This window comes from Solanum pennellii, chromosome 1 (genome assembly GCF_001406875.1).
Source record: "Solanum pennellii chromosome 1, SPENNV200".
Taxonomy (NCBI): Eukaryota; Viridiplantae; Streptophyta; class Magnoliopsida; order Solanales; family Solanaceae; genus Solanum; species Solanum pennellii.
In genome coordinates this window covers 35,271,865-35,289,382 of record NC_028637.1, presented here as the reverse complement: position 1 = coordinate 35,289,382, position 17,518 = coordinate 35,271,865, and the positions used below count along the sequence as shown (strand labels likewise).

At 34.0% G+C, this 17,518-nt stretch overlaps 1 long non-coding RNA gene across 24 annotated transcripts in view; it reads left to right on the top strand.

Moving 5' to 3' along the window:
• LOC114075596 overlaps positions 1-17,518 on the top strand; it is a 62,659-nt gene that overhangs the window by 33,815 nt on the left and 11,326 nt on the right. For 10 of the 24 annotated variants that reach the window (XR_003575973.1, XR_003575965.1, XR_003575978.1 and 7 more), the window contains 6 exons: positions 8,111-8,180; positions 8,281-8,325; positions 12,193-12,395; positions 12,657-13,582; positions 13,664-13,747; positions 14,885-15,096. This is a non-coding gene — a long non-coding RNA (uncharacterized LOC114075596). Of the gene's footprint in view, positions 1-8,110; positions 8,181-8,280; positions 8,326-11,062; positions 11,215-12,192; positions 12,396-12,656; positions 13,583-13,663; positions 13,748-14,884; positions 15,097-17,518 lie in introns of those variants that run through there. The other 14 variants (XR_003575963.1, XR_003575959.1, XR_003575964.1 and 11 more) reach the window with 9 other exon arrangements.

The window sequence follows — 17,518 nt, the reverse complement described above, 5'->3', positions numbered from 1 at the left end:
AGCTAAAACACTCAATAAGTATTGTAGCTATCAAGAAATAGTGTTGCAGCAAATCACTCGACGTAGTAAGTCGGAATCACTAATCGAATCGGTGATTCACCCTTTGGTAAGTTCAGCGCAGTCTTGCGCTTAGTCAAAGCATAGTTGTGTTCTTGATGGGCGATATGGTACTGCTTCATAGAACTTCTCGGTGATGTGTTGATTGGGCCTTTTCATTGTCGATTTGATCCTTTCATTAAGGGCTTAAAAGGGTGGGAAAAAAAGGAGATCTTCACACCTATCAGTGATTCTCCAAGTGGACTCGGCAATCCTCAAGCCTTTATTTCTTCATTCTTTTCATCCATTTTTCTCCTTTTTGCCAAGACGCGTCCATGCTTTGCCTCAAACTCAACATACCTGAAACTTAAAATATTATTCATCATTAATTGAGACAAATCAAGCATTTTAGGACACTATTTCTATTAGAATATAGCTCTAAATAAGTCCTATATGTGGACTAATCAACGGTTTTAAAAAGGTTGCCACATTCAGGAACAACCATGACTATTTGAAAGGTTGCAAAATTCCAAATGTTTGTGTGTATTTTTAAAGTTTGCAGCCTTTCGAACCAATTGCTTTCGTGTTACGAACAAACGTACCCCCTAGAAGTTAGATTACTCTTAGATCTCCACACGTCCGAGGTCTAAGACAAGCCCTTAGACATCTTTCATTGCATAATCCTAATAAAACTAACATAAATTTAAAGCTTTTCATAACACATCATATGCTAGAATCATCACATAATGTATATATATATATATATATATATATATATATATATATTATAGAATATGTACATAAGTAGACTCTAAGTTTTTTGACATCTTAAGGCACAACTCATTAGAATAGACTAGAGATACGACCCTTTAACAACATAAAATATAAGTCTAATATATTTCATAAACTTGAAGAATATCCTATCATAGGCAACCCTTGAATCATAAAGGATCCTTAACTTGAATTTTGGAGACCTATCCATGCTCTTCCCTAAGGAGACATCCTTTAGCCATCAATACCTACACTTTCTGTAAAAAGATGAAGAAGAATGGTATTAGTACAAGAATGCACTAAGTATGACAACTATGCAAAAACATTCATTTAAAGGGGACATTACATTTGAAATCATCCAACATGAATTTAAGTAAACTTAATAAAATAAGCACCTATAAGCTCAATATAGTTCACACACATTATATAGACATGGATAATACTCATAATAGCACAGAAAGTCATTTATCATACATTGTAGCATATTCAATACATACCATACAATACCTCTCTTTTATCTTACTTCTTTCTTTAAGTAACCCTCAAGTGTAATTAGTACAATGTATCACCTTAAGGTCATTTTACAACAGTGTTCCATGCACATTCTTCACAAACACAACCAAATATATCCACAAGTCATCAAAACACCATAGACATCAACTTCACAAAAGACAACTCCTACGTCACCGTAGTACAATGTGTATGTAGCAACTCATAATACTACTTCCACCTAGTGTGCCTAAGAAGTCACCCTAGACTAGGCATAACATACGTAACAAGTCATTATACTTTCATTTATAACTAGACATACGGTCACATACTTCATAGCATCATAAGAACTCTTCAATTTACTACAACCTTAAATATTTACTAATTTAGTTCATATCATCGGTAAAACACCCTCATAACTCCTTCACAATCTTACTTGTTCAATGTACACATGGAGTCCCATACCGTCACATATACTAAGTAAACTCACTTAGAAGCCATAAGTGCAATTCACATTCATACTCATATTCATATTTTTACATAGAAAAATCAATTAACATGCATCATACAATTCATAATAAACATAAGTCTGACTTCATAAGATGCTCCAATCTTATCTTGTCTTGAGGTCATCTAGTGCAATGCGTAGATAGGTTCCATAGTCCTAACTATGCTAAGTACATTTCTTAAGGAATATAGATTAGAATTCATACTCGTATATTAATTAATTTATTAACCTTAGGGAGACTTAGCGATAACCGACATAGTACATGTGAGATACATGGAATCTAGTCTTCTACTCCTACACAGAAAAGAGAGGGTTAACACTTGTCTAAGGTGCAACCCTTTTTATATAGCTATCTAGGTGGAAACCACAAGCTATAACCTACGGGTGCACATAGTCATGGAACTTGGAGATTGCTTCTAGAAACCATGACTTACTAGCCAGGAGGTTTCTATATCATAGGACAACATCTATGTTGGGAACCCGGACTTGCTAAACATGAATGTTCTATTTGTGGGAAGCCGAACATGCTAAGTGAAGCTCCCACTCTCATTTTTCATGTTCAATTGGTTCTAGGATCTTGCTCCTTTTTAAATTTATTTATGCCTTTAGTGTGTTAATTCTTAAAAGAAGACCTTAGTGGCTTCCTCCTTCATACATCATATTCCTTAAAAGATTCTAAGATGAGAATGTCCTATCATCATAGATCCTAATTCATGTGAGAATGTCCTTTCACATAATCATACAATCATACATCATGTGTGTGTGCATATAATGTGAGATTTACCTTCACATAACACCTCTATTTACACATGTTCATAACTTCATAAATAATATACTTCACATGCATAGAAATTGGTAATGATGCGTAGGAGTACTACCCTTTTTTTGTCATCGTGAATCCATCCTATTCATAGTCATGCATGAAGTGTGTGTGTACACATTGGTCAACATGATCACATAATGGTTTAAAACATACTATTGGGGAACCACCCTCTAAAGATCACAACGAAAGTACAACATCCCTCAAGTCTAAAATCATACACACATTTAGAGGATTAACGGCTATACACTACACACCCTGACATTACATCATATGAGGCAAGTACATATACAAATATAGAATAGAAGTCTCCTAGCATACTTTGATCAAACATTCATATAGGGTTCATATAGGTAGGGGTCATGCTACAAGGATACTTTTCATCACTATCCATATAGACCACCTAACCCTAACATGATCATCACACATATACATATAACATCATTCTCATACCTAGGGCATGCAACTAGTTTTGAGACTATTCATATACTCAACATAACATCAATTCACTTAGAACATTCTATTAGAATCAAAGCTAAATCATTCAACTTCCTAAACATGTAAATAATCATATTAATTCATCTTTAATCAAATACCTTAAAGTCCATGATCATAATACATAAACATGCACAAGAATATAAACACCGCCTTCGTAAGTGGAACATACCAATCAAAACCATTCAATGTACATTCTAAGCTAATTAGAAGAAATAGGTCAACTTACCAAATCTCAAAACTATGATCATCATTGATCATCCCTCTACAATTCATATTCAATTTATATATACAGTAATAGAAATAATAAATTCAATACAATCTAATCACAATTCTATATGCATCAAATCAAGATCAGCAGACCCAAAATATAGGCTAACTTTGAGAAATTAGGAGGATCATTAGTTCTTCATAAAATTGGATATAAATTCATCATAAAATAAGTATCTAAATATATATTCCTCATCAGAATGACTTTGAAATCAATTTGACGATGAACCCAAGGCTAGATTGAAAATTTGGAATTTTGGTCTTTGAATCACTTTTGAAGATCATTGATTGGACTCCTTAGATGGAAGATTAACTAAGGATAAACGATTACCATACCTTTAACATTATAAAACCCACGAAAATTTGAGAAGAAATCTCCTAAACTCCACCTCCATAACTTGTTCTTTAGCTTGGTCTTCAATGGAGGTTTTGGGGGGTTTTTGGAAGAGGAGAGAGTTATGAGGATTTTGATTTCTTTATCGGTATTGGTGTTTTGGCTTGTGAAATCCTTTAAAAGGTCCTAAAAATTGTTTATATCCTTTTCCCTACGTTAATAAAACACCCCCATACTTATTGGGACTTTTAGACATGTTTAAAATTGACTTTAAAATGACGCAACCAGATATGGGAAGTGGCTGCGTGTCGCGAAGATAGCCTCTGATTCTTGCCCAAAATAATTTTTGAGGAAGCAGGGTGAGTATCTGGTGCACGTAGCAAATGCACATTCAGTGCCAGGCGCGCGACGGGAGGGTAGCCCCAAATCTAGTTGTTGCACACTGCCTTGGGCATCCTCTTTATCTAATGTTTGGGTCCTTCTCGGGAGGCCTTAGGGTGGTCCCTGGTGAGTCGTACCCCAACTTTTTGACCCTTAACATGTATATTAAGATACTATGGTAAAATCCACTATTTTTCGACTCCCAAAAACACATAAAAATAAGGCAAACATATATGGACTCACTAGCACATATAAAGACCAACTTTCGAATGCCTTGGACATTCTTGGACGTTTGACCTCCAAACCTCTTCAAATCAATTATACAAGCTGTAAAAAAACATTATTAACATCTTATTAACCTTTTTAGGCACATGTGAGGCTCTAGCTACCTTAGTTCATTTTGAGGTTGTAACAATACTCCCCCATTTGAAAACATTCATCCTCGAATGACACTAGAAACATTTTAAACACTTTCAAGGACTCAATTTCATAGAAGCTCATAACACTTCAACATGTTATCACATAATTGATAATGCACCATACATACAAGGAACGCCAACTTCCTTCTAGTATGCATTCAAAGCAACATAATCAAACATGGATTACTCCTAATATTCTTTCCATGCATATATACTCCTTCTTTTTTATTGCCATTTGGAGGAACTACCTTCTCCAACTTTAGGCATGTTCATTATTTAATCACAAGGTTTAACATACTACGGATTTCAATTGCACTCATAGGTATAATCCACACTTCAACTCATGAGAAAAATTGAACAATTCATTTAGTTGCACAAAATCATGAATCATATAAGTCAACTACAATTTTATAACTTAGACATAACCTCATCAAGGTCATATATGACATCATAATTCATAGCTTTATTCAAGGAGGAACTACCTTCTCCTAGTCACAACATATAAATAATACTCAAATGAATAGCCATAGATTCTAAGAACAAGAAATGTTCAACTTTCATCCCTGATATGATAGTAGTATGTCGTGCCAAAGCATCCAGTGTCTCATCCATATATGAGAGGTTCTTTTTTCTCTTTAGTCTTGATGGAAAAGTAGAATCTTCTTTCTATATTGATAAACAGAAGTAGCCCAATTTGCGGGAAGTCATCTCTGCTCAGCTCATGGAATCGTAGAGTTCATATTAAAGCAATGCCTAGAGGTTAATTAATATTGAGGAGGATTTCATTACTCCAAACCACATTGTAATTATGTTTCCTTCCTTATGAAATGAACATGGTAGGTCACACCAAGCATATCACAATACTAGGAAGCAAATTTAAGCTTTCTGTTTCAAGCACATCACTAGCTTTCATTAGCATGCATCATTTAGGAAATTATCACAATTCAAAGGAACACCAAAAGACATAGGATAGACAAACCATCACTCCTCAAGAGTGTATCTATAGTAACACTCCCCAAATATAAAAAGTCACACATTTTTCAAGGAGACTCATCTTATCTCATTAAAAAAGATTCAAATTCTCATTGTGAAGGATAATCACCACACCACATTAGTGACATGATGCATGCTCATTAAGTTATCTCATGTAATAAAATTTCACATTTATCATATAAGGATGCACAACAACATGAGCAACAAACAAATTTATCAAAATTTCCTTTTTCATGAAACAACTACCTTTCATAATATGCATAACAGAGTGTCATTTAAGACATGTATAACATGAAACTTATGTATTTTATGTAAGACTCCTATCATTAACAAGCTACTTAGGAACTCTTTGTTTTCAAGCTTGAGTAAGAATAGAAGCAAAAGATAGGGATATATACAACCTTACTACTCGAATCATCTTTCCCCTGTTAGGATAAATCCATTTAAAAGCAACCCATCTAAACTATAGGGGAATTTAGCTTACAACCCTTCTTAACTAAGCACGTCATCCCTCTCTTAGGATCTAAGATGATGAACACCCTTCTTACCATCACTTCATAGTGATTTTCAGCGTAGAGAAGTTCAAGGGAACTCAACACAAAGACATCAAGGGCGCTTAAAATCTTAACATCTAAGAACATTATCCCCTACATGGGGTAAGCCTAATCACATCATGCCCTCAAAAACAAAGGTCAAGGGAAGTCAATAACAACCTCCATGGGTCATCAATTTTGGTGGAACTTTCCAACAAACCATGCCTACGTACAATCTAAGCACATCCTAATTTCAAGCATAAAAGACAACTAACAACTTCAAAGTAAGTAAACCTCAATTCTCTCCTCTTCAAGAGATAAGGGGCACATACTACCCTCTAAGTCAGTTTAGGTCAAAGCATAATCCCAACTCAAGGAATAAAACTCTTTCTCTTTTTTTCCCCACTCTTAGAGTAGGTTCATCTAGGGACTCATCAACTAAACACTAGGGTTCTCTTATTATCTAACATAATTCACAAACACTTTACAAGGTTCAATACCCATCTTCCCTCCTTAGGAGCAAGTCTATACCAAAGACTACAATCCATAAAGGGGTAACTATGGGGAATTTCTCGATCAACAAGGCAACATCATTCTTTTACTATTTACCACTTTCTCCAAAACATTTCAAGCCTATTTCATAACATTACACTATCGTCATACATAACCATATCCAACCCATCTTCTAAAAATGGGAACTCCATTCAACTACAACATCTCTTAACAAGCTAGAACCACATCATATCATAGTTTTTCAACATAATATATCCTTTCTCATAAATCACATATGGCCATAATTAGCATCACATTAACATAAAAAATTTCACCTTCACACATACTCATCAAATCATAAAACCAAGGTAAGCACCAAAACTCACATTTTCTCCCTCAAGCATTGAGACAACATCCAAATTTGAGCAGTCATATCTAAAAGAAAACCTGACAAGGAAATATAAGAGAGACATCATATAGAATTAAGTTTTATGGCACAACAAGAGAATAGTGAATAAGGGAAACTATATCGTCCTATAGCCTCTGGCTCATTGATGTGTCATGACTCACCACCGATGAACAAGACTCTACTAGACGTGGCAATACGAGACTTTGAAACCTAAGGAAAAAACACAAAACCTTATGCTCTGATACCATGTTTTTACTATCCAAAGTACCCCTTAGAAATTAGAGTACTCTTAGATCGAAACACGGCGTCTTCGACCTCTCGAATGTCGAAGAAAAGCCCTTAGAAATCTTTCATTGCATAATCATAATAAAAATAATTGAAAAACTTAAAACTTTTCATAGCACATCATATGGTAGAATCATCACTTCATATATATATAAAACAATATATGTACATAAGTAGACTCTAAGTCTCTTTGTCATCTTATGACGCAACTCAATAGAATAGAATAGGGACACGAACCCTTTAACAACATAAAATATAAGTCTAATCTATTACATAATCTTAAAGAACATCTTGACATAGGCAACCCTTGAATCATAAGGGCTCATTTACTTGAACATGGGAGACCTATCGAAGCTCTTCACTTAGGAGACATCCTCTAGTCATCAACACCAACTACAAAAATAATAGTGTTTAGCGATGGATATTAGCGACAGAATTAATTACATCGCTATATAACTACGGATTAGCAACGAAGTAGTCATTTCATTGCAAAATTTATAAATATTTTTTTGTGTTAAATTAATGCAACGGATTGGCGACGGAATATATATTTTGTTGCCTAATAATAGCGGGAAACTTTGGCGCCTTAAATTTTGTTACATATTTCACAACAAATTAAGTTTTAAAAACTTAATCATATATTGAGATTGAATTAAATACATAAAAGCATTGCTATAATGTGAAATATATTTTTATGGACTTTAAATTACGTATTGACGGAAATTTCTATCTCTAAAAATTAATATAAATAATTATATTTATTTATAGAAATGGATATTTGAATACGTCGCTAAGTTCGTTGCAATAAATTTTACACAAAAAAGGAAACAAAATTACAATCCCTTAAAAATCGGGTTTTATCTCTTTGTGAAAAGTTCTAGGAGTTGCGCAGCAGTTGAGTTAAGAATTCTCTGGTCTCCGTCACCTTTCACCGGTCTCCTTCAGGTATGAAATCGATTTCTCCGGTCTTCTTCTCCTTTTGATTGCTCTTGTCTCTCTCTCCTTTCGATTTCTCCCGTCTCAGGTGAAATTGTTCTCGTCTCAGGTTCATGGTGAAATTGCTCCTGTTTCCTTCATCCTCATGTTAAAGGTGATCTTCTACCTTTGGTAATTTTTCTTTTTTCATATGTTCAGTGAGCTTCTAGTGCGGTGAAGAGGAGGATTTTGACTTCTATTTGGTAAAAAATAATTAGGGAAACGGGATCGGGTTATCAAGGAAGAACATTAGTCTTCTTTAAATTTTCTTGGATACGTGATGAGGCATATTGATAAACCACATTGTCGACTAAACTCACTCTAACACAACGAAAAATCGCCGGTAAAATCATTTCTGATGGAAGTTCTTCTTCTGCTTCACCACCTAAAACTTGTAAGTAGTGTTTCAAAAATAAAATGATACTTGATAATTATGTACTTATTATAAGATACTTGTACTATTTATTGTATGTTCTCTTTAAGCATTGGAAGTAGCTTAACAAATCTTACAGATATAACTTGATAAAAGTTGACAGCAAAAGAGAATCCAAAAAACATAAATAGTTATTGACATGATTTAGCAATTAGATTTTAATAATGAGTACATATCTCAATGATGTTTTATGATAAGAGTGTGTGCTCTATCTACTTTAGCATTCACAGTGAGATATGAGATGAGAATGAGGCATTGCAATGGCTTAAATTAGCTTCTACGTTCATTAGCAAAAGAAGAGATTTTCTATTGTTCTTAGTCTCTTCTTATGAAATTGTTAGTATAAGCTTGAACACTAGTTGTTTAGTACATTCTTTTATAAAGATTTTATCTCTTAGCTATAAACATTTATCATGATCTCGATGAAATGTATGTGTTTTCATTGTGTCTTTTCTTTTAGTGTTGCAAGGATTGAGTTAACTATTATTTTTAATATTTTATTTTCTTTCGTTACAGTTGTTTGCTTCTACTTTGCTCTATTTTCTGATTTTGAAAAAAATTCATATTTTTTTGACTCTAACCTTGCTTGCTTCTACTATGCTTGATAAAACTCTCGATAACTCTAAATAACAGTGACAAGAAGTCTCCTATCTATTCCTCGTCTTCTTCTATTCATAATATTCCTCTTCTTCTATTCATGATATGCCTCGCTAGTCTGTTGTTGGTTTTGTTCTTTCACTGTTGTTTGTAGATGATAATTAATTAATTTAATTTGCTATACATGGGTTCTTAATGGATTTTGTTGATTCATACTAATGTCAATATTGGCTTTTATCGTTTAGTATTTAGTATTGAGGCATATTTGTTCCTTTTTGTTTGAATCTATTTTCGGTGACTACTCTTCGCTATGACGTAGAATCTTTGTTCTTAATTTTTATTGTCTGTAAGCCTATGTTTTACATTCAGTTTTGCTACTGTTAATGATTCTTTCTTTTCAACTATAATGCTTCAATACCTTTTGTTTGTCGTATAATTTTGTGGGACTAAGTCTTCCAAGTGAATAGCTGTAGAAATTATTTTTGTTTTGCCTAAATGCATGTTTTGTTATTATTTGCTTAATGTGAATGAGAGTACCTTCTGGTCCACGGTTTGTGCTTGTTACTGATTTTTTATTCTTGTAGATTTAAACTTTATGAGGAACATGAATAATCTAGAGCGTGGTTGGATGTATGATAGGTTGGATGGTCAAGGGGCTATAAATTCTAGTTTTGTAATTGGAGTGGATAAATTTATCCAATTTGGATATTTGCAACAGAATTGCATGAATGACAATAAAGTTAGATGTCCATGTAAGAAATGTTATAACTTTAGGTGCATGGATGTTGAAACGATTAAGCATCACCTTTATAAATCTGGATTTGTTGATAACCATTTTATCAGGAAACATCAAGGAGAAAAAAATATGATTGGTGAGATTTCTTGTGATCAAGATTTGAATGGTGGTGCTACACCTGAATTCGGATATGATAATCCATACCGTCAAATGATTTTAGATTCAACTAGTCCTAACTTTCCCCAAGTTTCATGTTGGCAATCTTTTGGAAATACTGAAGACAAGTGGTCTCATCCTTGTGAACCTTCAATAGAGGAAAATCCTAATCTCGAGTCTCAAAAATTATATGATTTGCTACAAGCAGCTGATGCAAAATTATATCCCGATTCTTCCTTCTCTCAACTTGTTATTGTCTATCGAATGTTAAATATTAAAATGGAGAACAACATGTCACAAAGAGGTTATAACCAAATGATGCAATTGTTCAAACAGGCTTTACCTAAAGGTAACATAGTGCTTGATAGATACTATCAGACCAAGAAGCTAGTGCGTAGCTTGGGTTTGCCAGTTGAAAAGATTAATTGCTGTGAATCAGGATGTATGTTGTATTGGGGTAATGATGAACACCTTACATCTTGTACATTTTGTGGACATGATAGATACAAGAATCGTGTTGGATCTTGTAAGAGGAAACTGATCCCTTACAAGAAAATGTATTATTTTCCTTTGGTTCCTAGATTGCAAAGATTGTATGCATCTCATGCTACAACTTCTGACGTGAGATGGCATCACGAGCATACAAAAGAGGATGGTGTAATGTGTCATCCATCAGACTCTGTGGCTTGGAAACACTTCAATGACACTTAAATTTTTTTTGCTAATGAACCAAGAAATGTATGATTGGCATTATGTACTGATGGTTCCCAACCATTTAGTCAATCTGGGTGCAGATACTCTTCATGGCTAGTGATTGTCACACCTTATAATTTACCTCCAGGAATGTGTACGAAAGAGGCTTATATGTTCTTAACAGTCATTGTTCCAGGGCCATACAATCCCAAACATAAAATTTTTATTTATTTGCAGACTCTAATAAAAAGAATTGACATTGTTGTGGGAGACAGGCGTGCAAGCATTTGACATATCAAAGAAGCAAAACATTCAACTAAGGGCAGATTTGATGTGGACAATCAGTGACTTTCTAGCATATTCTATGTTTTCAGGATGGAGTACTCCAGGTAAGATTTCATGTGTGTATTTTTTGAATGGATACAAAATTCACACAGAATGTCATGGTCGCACAAGATCAACAATGAATAGTGGAGTTTGTATCTAGGATTCAAATTTTGGTGATATTACTATGGACGGATAAAAGCGATAAAATAAGTGGAATGCCGTAAATCACCTTTTAAGCAAACTGTATTTTTCAAATGTGAATGGTTTGACCCAACTATGGATGTTGGTGTTAAAAGGCACATTCAATACAAATTTGTTGACATTAACCATCATCCTCGATATAAAAAATACGAACATTTTATTCTTGCAATGCAAGCAACACAAGTGTTTTATGTACCTTATCCTAGAAAGAAAAAGGAAAATGATGATTGGGTAGCTGTGCTAAAGGTGAAACCTCAAAATTTTATTGAATAGGATAATCAGGAAGTGGCAATAGTTTTAGTTGAAGAAGTTGAAGTCCATGAGATAGATATGACGATTTCCGTTGATGAGCTTCTACTGTTATATTATCCAAATAAAGATTTAATTGAAATGGATGAACCCATTTATGATGGACTTTTGCAATAGAATCATGAAGTCCTCATAGTATCCACGAAAGAAGAGTATGCAACTTATGAGGATGAGGATGAGGATGAGAACGAGGAAGATGAAGAGGAAGATAAAGAGTTTGAAGAAGACAGTGACTAGTGTTTGATCATTTGCTATTGTATTTTCACTATATTTTGTTTGTTTTTTATTTTTAATTGAGGATAATCTGCTGTAGTTTCTGCTTTTATGTTTGGGAAAGTTATTGTAATGTAAATTTTTGATCATTTCTTTGAATTGAATGACATTACTTGACAGTGATTGTTTAACCATCAATTTCTGGAGCCTTATCAGAAGCACATGATAGATTTCATAGCAACAAGCTCTTACAGAAACAATTTTCATATTTCATCTTTGTTCCAAATTATCTAACAATAGTGTTTTTTTGGTTATAGGTATGGCAGGAGGCAGATGTCGTGGAAAATCTCAGGTAGGAGTAATCCTGCTGGTCGTGTAAGCATGCCATCTATTCCTAAGCACACTAGATTTTCTCCTCGAAAAGGTGGTACCCCAACCAATATTGTAATGTCAACTCAGAGTATTAGCCCAATCATCTCTGAGACACCTCCTGTTACACAAAACGAGAGTAACTAAACAGGTTAGGGTTTTTCTACCCACAACAATGTTCTGGAGCCTTATCACAAATTCATTCTTAGTGTAAAGCTTCTTATATAAGTTCATGGACCCTTCACTATTGTTACTTTTGTTTTAGATAGTTACTCTTGTTACTCTTGTATCTCCAAGTACTAATTTTTTTATTTGATCAACAAGCTCTTAATTACAGAGACAATTTTCTTATTTCAGCATTATTGTTCCATGTAATCTCATTATCTAACAACAATGTTGTTTTTGTTCATAGGTATTGCTGGCGGTAGAGGTCTCGGAAAATCCTCAGCTATGAATAATTCTGCTATTCGTGTAAACATGCCAACTATTCCCAAGCCCACTACAGTTTCTCCTCAACAAGGTGGTACACCGATCAATATTGAAACGTCAACTCACAGTACTATCCCAACAATCTGCGAGACACCTACAACTACACTAAATGACATTAACTTAATAGGGTCAAGGTCTTTCTACCCATAGCAATGTTCCAACAGGTCATACAAATACAGTTGGTGAAGGCGAGTCCAACAGTAGCCATCCAAGGACCCTTGTCTTTCTATCTTCTTCAGGGTTAGTCCATTCTTTTAATTTTATTCCTACTTGTTGTGTTGATGAAACTTCATATCTTTTAATTCTGATTTATGATAGCCCTCCCAATAACCTCTTCTAATTTATACATACTGGAACTTTCTCAAATATTCTCTAGTTTCATATCAAAATATTTCTAAAGTGTGATTGATCCCAATGTAATCAATTGGAAAGGTGTTTCAAATGATGTAAGAAATGGTTATTTTTGAGAATTTAAGGTATAAGTTTTCATCGTAAGTGATTTTAGAAAGTATATTCACGTATATAGATAGGACATTAATGTACTACTTTCGAAGCTTGTTTCAGAAAAAGTTCTGCTGGGATGTTTCCATAAGTGAAAACAAAGTCAAAACAATGGATGGTTAAGGAATCATTGAACTATAGGAATTTCATTTCTAAAATTAAAAAAGGAGGAGTTAGGCTAGGTTACGTACCAGAAGATGTATGGGAAAGATGGAGGGAGCATTGGGGAAGTGTGGAGTCTATTAGGAAATCAGAAATTAATTCGCAAAATTGTTGTGGCGGTCGTGAAACTGCTATGGGGACTTACACTGGTGGCTCTATTTCTATAAGAGAACATCGCAAAAACTTGTGAATATATATATATTCTACAAACTCTATAACTAACATCTTCTCTTATATGACATATATAACGTGATTTATTTTGTATAGGCTATTGAAAAAGGTCGAGATCCCACGCCAAGTGAGTTATATCTTCATGTTCATACACATGCACATGATGAAAAACATTTGTTGGTGAGTATTCTCGAGATATCCATGCAAGTTTAAAACTTGGAGGTGTTTCGGTTCTTTCCTACTACAGTTTATGGTGCATTTTTTTACTGTTTTAAAATATATTTCTTGAGGCTGTTTGGTACCGTTTTAATGATGTTTTGAGACTTTACGATGCAGTTCTAGTATCATTTTAGAAAGAAACTACTGCCACTGTTTTGAGGCTTTTCTGGTGCGATTTTTGCTATTTTTTTGGTGTATTTTTACTGTTGTTTTGAAGTGAGTCTAGCTTCCAAAAGTGTCATTGTGTGTGTGGTACTGTAATAAGGGATAACTCTCTTGACATGATCTTCTCTTGGGGTGGATGTTTTTAGTAATTACTTGGCTATCCGTTGTCATTTTCTGTGTGGTTCTGTAATAAGAGATAACTCTCTTGACATGATCTTCTTTTGTGGTGGATGATGTTACCCATTACTTGGCTACCCATTGTTTATTACCACAGACACAACAACTGCTACACTAGATAAAGGTATTGATAAGTTCTCTTAGAGGGTATGCAAAATTTTAGACAAATGGTCTACACATCTATGAATTCCATTCTAGTCAACTTGTGAATTTTTTCATTTTTATTAGTTTGCTCAGTTTCACACGGATGCCTCATCCTGCACTCAGATATACTACTTTATTTTTGTAAAGAGCAGCTGGTATATTTTAAAGGATCATTTGGAATAGTACCAAACTTAACTTAAAGGGACATCTTTATTCTTAGTGTCTCCTCCACTCTCTACACAGTACTGAGCATAACTTTGTCTATTTTTTTACATTTATCTTCAAAATCTGGTTTGTTCCATATCATCATTGCTTTTTCATTTTCTCTACTTATTATATGAAAAATATGAAGAAATATTAATGGAAAAAACATTGTCTGAAACTAATATTGATCAATATAAAGCATATTACCAAGCTGTGGGAGGAGAAAAGAAAAGAAGAATATACGGTCTTGGATCTGAAGAAAAAAATTACTATGGGTAGAAACTTTGTGGGTCATTATCATTTTCGCATCCATTTTCTCAATAAACATCGACAACAAATATGGATGAGTTTGTAAAGAAAATGATGTCTGCACTAACTAGTCATCTTATTCCTATTATTGTTGAGCAGGTGAAACAATCGATTACTCCATCCGGCAATCCATCGTCTGCGGCGCCCATGCCTCCTACTAGTAATGTGGACAAGGTTGGTACCTCTATTTCAAGTTAATACCGCCACAACTTCAGTTTTTTATAATGTCATACTTATTGAAAACTAGAAATTGCGCTTAGTAATATTTTGATGAACATGAGTTTATTTAATAGTACTTGATATTTTTTTTATATTTTAATCAGAAATATGTTGTTCTGGAGTTCTCTATTTATATATTATGAATCGTCTATGGGTATTATATTATATGAATGTTTGTTAATTTTGGAGTATTTAGTAATTTTGATTGAATATTTTTCACCAATGCATAAGAACAATTTTAACAACAAATGTAACTACTATTTGGTCGTTGTTGTAAAAAGAATGTTGGCGACGGATCAACAACGAACTATTAACGGCCTAATAATGTTGTAACAAAATATGTTGCGACAGATTTTTTTGGCAAAATAACGAAATGAATTATGAAATTAGCAACAAAACTATATAAATATAATGACGAATCTTTCCGTCGCTAACATATTGCGACGGAAATGTTTGCTTACTATGACGTCGCTAAAATTGAGCGGAAACATCATTTTTTGTCATAGAATTATGAAATTAGCAACAAATTGTATAAATATAATGATGAATCTTTGCATCGCTACATTATGGCAACAGATGGTGTTCGTCACTAAGACGTTGCTAAATTTGTTATGGAACTCATTTTTCGTCACTAAGAGCTTACTGACGAGCATAATAGCAACAATCAATATTCCGTAGCTAATCCGACGCTAATCGTGATTAGTGACGGATTTTTTTCATATAGTGACGGATTGTTGCCATCGCCAATTTTTTTTTTTTGTAGCTACCTACACTTTGTATAAAAAGATGAAGAAAAATGGTATTAGTACAAGAATGCACTAAGTATGAAAATCATGCAAAAACATGCATTTAAAGAGGACATTACATTTGAAATCATGCAACATGTCTTTTAAGTAAACTTAATGAACATAAGCACCAATAAGCTCAATATAGTTCACATACATCAAAGAGACATGGATAATACTCATAATTGCACATAAAGCAATTTATCATACTTTGAAGCATATTCAATACATACCACACAATGGCTTCCTTTTATCTTACTTCTTTCCTTGAGTAACTCTCAAGTGTACTTAGCACAAGGTATCACCTTGAGGTCACTTTATAATTGTGTTCCATAGCCATACACATAAATTCACAAGTAATAAAAATACCATAGACATCAACTTCACATAAGGAGTGTCACCTAACACAACTTCTACGTCACCCTAGTGCAATGTGTAGGTAGCATCCCATGATAGTACTTCCACAAAGTATACCTAAGAAGTCACCCTAGAATAGGCATAACATACTTAACAAGTCATAACACTTTCATTTATAACTAGTCATAAGGTCACATACTTCCTAAGATCATACAAAGACTCTTCACTTTACTACAACCTTAATCATAACTAATTTAGTTCATATCATAGGTATACCACCCTCATAACTCCTTCACAATATTACTTGTTCAATGTGCATATGGAGTCCCATACCTTCACATTTACTAAGTAAACTCACTTAGAAGCCATAAGTGCAATTTACACGCATACTCATAATTCATATCTTGACCTAGGAAATGCACTTAACATGCATACATACAATTCATACATAACATAAGTCTTTTCTTTGCATAAGAGGCTCCAATCATATCCTTTGTTGAAGTCATCTAGTGCAACGTGTAGATAGGGTCCATAGTCCTAATTATGCTAAGTTTACTTCTCAAGGAATTAAGATTAGAATTGATATTCGTATCTTAGTTAGTTTATTAACCTTGGGAAGACTGACACATAAACGACATAGACCATGTGAGCTACATGAATCCGGTGTTCTACTCCCACACCAAAAAGAGAGGGTTCACACTTGCCTAAGGTGAAACCTTTCATACATTTCTATCTAGGTGGAAACGACAAGCTATAACCTATGGGGGTACGTAGTTATGGAACATAGAGATTGCTTCTAGAAACCTTAACTTACTAACGTGGAGGTTTCCATCTCATGGGACACCATCTATGTTGGGAACCCAGACTTGCTAAACGTGAAGGTTCTCTTTGTGGGAAGACGGACTTACTAACATGAAGATCCCACTCTCATTTGTCATTTTCACTTTGTTCAATGCTCTTGCTTCCTTTTAAATATATTTAAGCCTTTAGTGTGTTAATTCATAAAGAAGGCCTTAGTGGTTATCTCCTTCATACATCATATTGCTCATAGGAAATTAATATGAGAATGTTTTTTCATCATACATCCTATTTTATGTGAGAATGTTCTTTCACAAATTCGTTCAATCATACATCATGTGTGTGTGCATACAATGTGAGATCTACCTTCACATAACAGCTCTAGTCACACATGTTCATAACTTCATAAATCTAGGTAATGATGCATAGAAGAATTACCCTTGTTTTTGGTCATCATGAATCTATCCTATTCATAGTCATACATGAAGTGTGTGTGTGTACATTAGTCAACATGATCACACAATGTCTTAACACATACCATTGAGGAACTACCCTATAAAGATCACAATGAATG